Source organism: Egretta garzetta, unplaced genomic scaffold (genome assembly GCF_000687185.1).
Source record: "Egretta garzetta isolate BGI_Z169 unplaced genomic scaffold, ASM68718v1 scaffold32, whole genome shotgun sequence".
In the NCBI taxonomy this organism is placed as follows: domain Eukaryota; kingdom Metazoa; phylum Chordata; class Aves; order Pelecaniformes; family Ardeidae; genus Egretta; species Egretta garzetta.
This window is the reverse complement of record NW_009259035.1, coordinates 300,729-304,680: the sequence shown is the minus strand read 5'-3', so window position 1 is coordinate 304,680 and position 3,952 is coordinate 300,729.

Below are 3,952 nucleotides of genomic sequence, written 5' to 3'. Positions count from 1 at the left end.
CGCTCCGGGGGGTGGTGGGCAGCTGGGCAGGGCGGGCAGAGCCTGAGCCTCGTAGAAGGTGGGTGTCAGGCGAGAGAAAGGGAACCTGATTGTTGGTAGAGGAAGAAAACTCTAGGTGCTTTGTAAATGCCATGCCCCTGGGACTTATTCCATGCCCTGACAATTACTGTTGAAGTGTTCTGAGTTGTCTTTTGCAGCTGGCTTACTATTCTTAAAACGTGGAAACACTGCTTTGTGTGACGAGCAGGTGTTGCATCTGGTATTGTTTACGTGCTATAAGCAACTCTTCTTGTGTTGCTTATAGTACATCTCTGTTCTGTCATTTTTAACTGAAACTCCCTCATAGCCTTTCATCGTGCATCCCCTGAACTGGATGTAGTTTCAGTGTCTAACGTCTGCCTTTTATGCTTGGTGGAACCACTAACAAGGAGTTGGCGCTTGTGGTCAGTGGCTTTGTTATCTAACTGTTGATTCTGTAGAAAAGATAACAGAAGGGTTCTTTTGCAGGGCTGGAGAAGGATGTCATTTGACCAGTGCAATTCCAAAACCAAACGGCTGTCTGAATCATATATATGTTTACGTATGTACACACACACAGTTAAAATGTAAGGAGTAAGTGATACAGAAGAATATTAGATTGGACAGACTGGAAGCTGAGGCAGTATCTTGTTCAGCTGCTTCTCTCTCTTTTGGTAGAAGTTGAAACCATAATGGGAGCCCATGCCTTAGCTACTCTGGAGAGCAACAGAGCTTTAAAGTGCTTAGGGGCAGGTTGACCCAGAGTAAGGAGCATGAAAGTTAGTAGCAGCCCTGTTCCCCAGTTCTTATCTCCATCATGTCTTGTAACTTTTGAGCTTAATTAGATCTTGCAAGTGGAGCAGCCAGGGAATTCAGGAGCATAAAGAGGAAACTATGGTGTGATTGCAGCAGAAGGTGTTTAATACAGTTCTTTAAATCCTTTTTAAAAAGCAGTTGATCTTGACAAGAACTAGTTGGTGTTCTTAGTTAGAAATTGAAAAAATGTGCATTAAATCATTATTTTCCACTAGCACTTGCATTTTCTGCAGTGTTACAAAAACATCTATTGCTTGTCTATGCAGTGGAGTAATCAGACGACAAGCAAAGTGTGTATTAAACTTTATTTGGACAGAAGATATCTTGCTTTTACCTTACTGGAAATTAATTTAAGAGAAAAACTTAAGTGAAGGGGCCAGCACGTCCTGCTTAGAAAAGCAGATGTAATTGTTCATAATCCCATGGCTCTTGTTTTGGAGACCGTAAGTCGTTTACTTAAGTAATCTAACTATGTTAAGAATAAAGCCCTTATTCAAAACATTTATTGTTGATGATGATTAATTCATATTTGCATGAATAAGCAAATATGAATTTGCCTTTTTTATGAAAAGTCTTAAGTGTGCTCTTAGAACCACTAATTATAGTTGTTTAAATGCCTCTGAAGTCTTCATCCTAGAGGAAGCTTAGTATGTTGTTCGTAAGTTTTTGCTTTGCTTTTTACTTTGCCAGTTGAAGAAATTATATATAAACCCCCAGGACTTAAAAATTGTGGGGGCTTATTTATGGTGAGTGGAACTTAAGATGACTTGAGTTTGTAACCTGATAGGCATTTAAGGTGGCTTTGCCATGGGGGGGAAGATTCTCAGTCTGTTCTGTCTCCCCTGTTCTACTCTGGTGCAGTATTTGTGTGGATTTGCAGAATTGGTCTAGTAGGGGAAAAAAAATTAAAATCCTGAGGGGCAGGAGTGATGAGGTCAGGGGTTTTGGGCTTAAATTTATGTCAGAATGAGTCAGGTAAGTTTTTTTCTGAGCAGAACATAACTGAGTTGTAATTGCAGCTGATAGAAATGCATGTCCTGGTACACTGAACAGTCACCTAGCATGTTTTAAAGTTGTGGCTGCTTTACTGAAAAAATAATTGTGCAGAATTTGTACTGTACTGAAGATTAGCAAGCTCTTAAAAAGAGTGACCTTTTCTCGAACACCTGCAAGAGAAAATCAGGAACTACTGAGATAGAAAAGTCTATATGCGTTTCTGTAATGCAGCCTTAGATATATGCATGTAGCTGCCGTGTTTGCCACAATTTCACATGAATGTCTTTGAATCTTTGTAAACATGTGGAAAGTTTTCGTCCTTACATCCAGCATTTGGTGTCTGTAACCCCATTTTTTGCTATAGAAGCAGTCATCGGGGAATTTTGTAGTTAAACTAGAATGTACAGTTAAACTTTTTACAAAAGCCACTTGTAATCTACAGTTTTCCCTTCTCATGTTTTAAAATTGGTCAGTGTGATCCTGCTGAGCTGTGTTGAAAGTGTTGATACTGCTTGCAGGAAAAGAGTTACTACACAAAAAATTGAGGGTGTGTGTGGAGAGGTTGTAATACAAATGGTGAATTAATTTAGATTTTTAAAAATGAATTACTGTCTTTTGCAGTGTCTTCTATGGGTTTATGAGATGGTTCACGCCTCTAGATTAGGTTATTAAGAGTTCTGAAGGCTATCAAGGAAATATTTTTGCTACTATAATGTTTAATAGTTTTAAACAGCATTACCATGGTATGTAAGTTTGTATGCGAGGTACAAACGTAACTCCAGGATCACTAATGTGGTAAAGCTGAGGTACAGATTGTTTTAACCAAGACTGCACTACAAGATGCATTTAGTTTCTTGTTTAACCAGCAGAGCAAAGAAATCACACTTAACTCTTCTAGTCCATAATAGAAAATTTTTATCTACTCAGAAATAAGCTGTTAAGCCTGGAAGTTGTTTTCAACCATGAGCAGAATTTGGACAGGACTGTGTGGGAAAGCCGCACCTCTGCTGTATGGTCTTTCATATTTGAAAGAATTGTAGAAAAATAAGAAAGATACATAAAGAAGTTATACTTGATTACTTAATTACTTTGAAAGGTGTTTTATATTGGTCAGAGAAAAATCCAACTTCATTCAGTGATAGCCCTGAATGAATTGTTTTTCTGGAGAAAATCTCTTTATTTTGCGTGTTTGGTTTTCCAAAGTAAAGTAATAGGTTATCCAGTGTAATATGATCTAGATGGTTCCATTTCTCAGCCTTTGTGTCCTTAATTTATTTCTTTTGTCATGTAAGCTGCTTACCTTGTTAATTATTTGCTTTCATTAAAGTGTTTTGTAGCTTGGGAGATTGAAATACAATATAAATATCAGTTGTGATCTTAATGTGGTATGTGGCTGAACATGTAATAAAATGGTGTAAGACTTTATGAACTGAAGTCATGTGTGATTATCCTCAATACTGACAGACTTTGTTTAATTTTTAATGATTGGTTGTCTCCTCCTTTCAAACAGCTGAGTGAATTGCAGTGTCACCTACGGTTACCAGCTATTTAAAATCGAATTTAGATACTTTTATTTAAGCTATATTAGGCATGTAATTTATCTTTCATGATCACTCTACTCACAGAGTTGCATGTGTGCTCAGTGTTATCAACTGTCTTTGCCTCTGTAGGTGAGATTTTTTTGGAGAATAAAATGAAAGGGATTCTAGTTAGGCATAGCAACCTGAACAGTTTACTAGGTTCCAGTGGCTTAGCATCAGTACATACTTGCAGCATTTGGATAAATCTCATGTCTTGACAAAATTGTGATCTTTGTAATGGTAAGATACAGCCAGTGTATTGTTGCATGTGACAGTAAATATCAGCTGAAGAACCTTGTTTGGCTTTCTGGGTTTTATCTTGCAAGCTTAGCTGTCTGTGCGGGGAAGGTTGCTTTGGCAATGGGAGCTTATGCAAGACTATATTCCTAGTCTTTGTTAGATTTTTGGAGAGCTAAAGACCTGGTCATCATCAAAAGAGGGAGGTATGTCTTTGGTTTAGCAGAACTTGTAAAATAAATGTTTTCTGAAAACCTACATTGGTTTCTGTAAGGCGCAACATCCAGCTCCTTTCACATCAATTA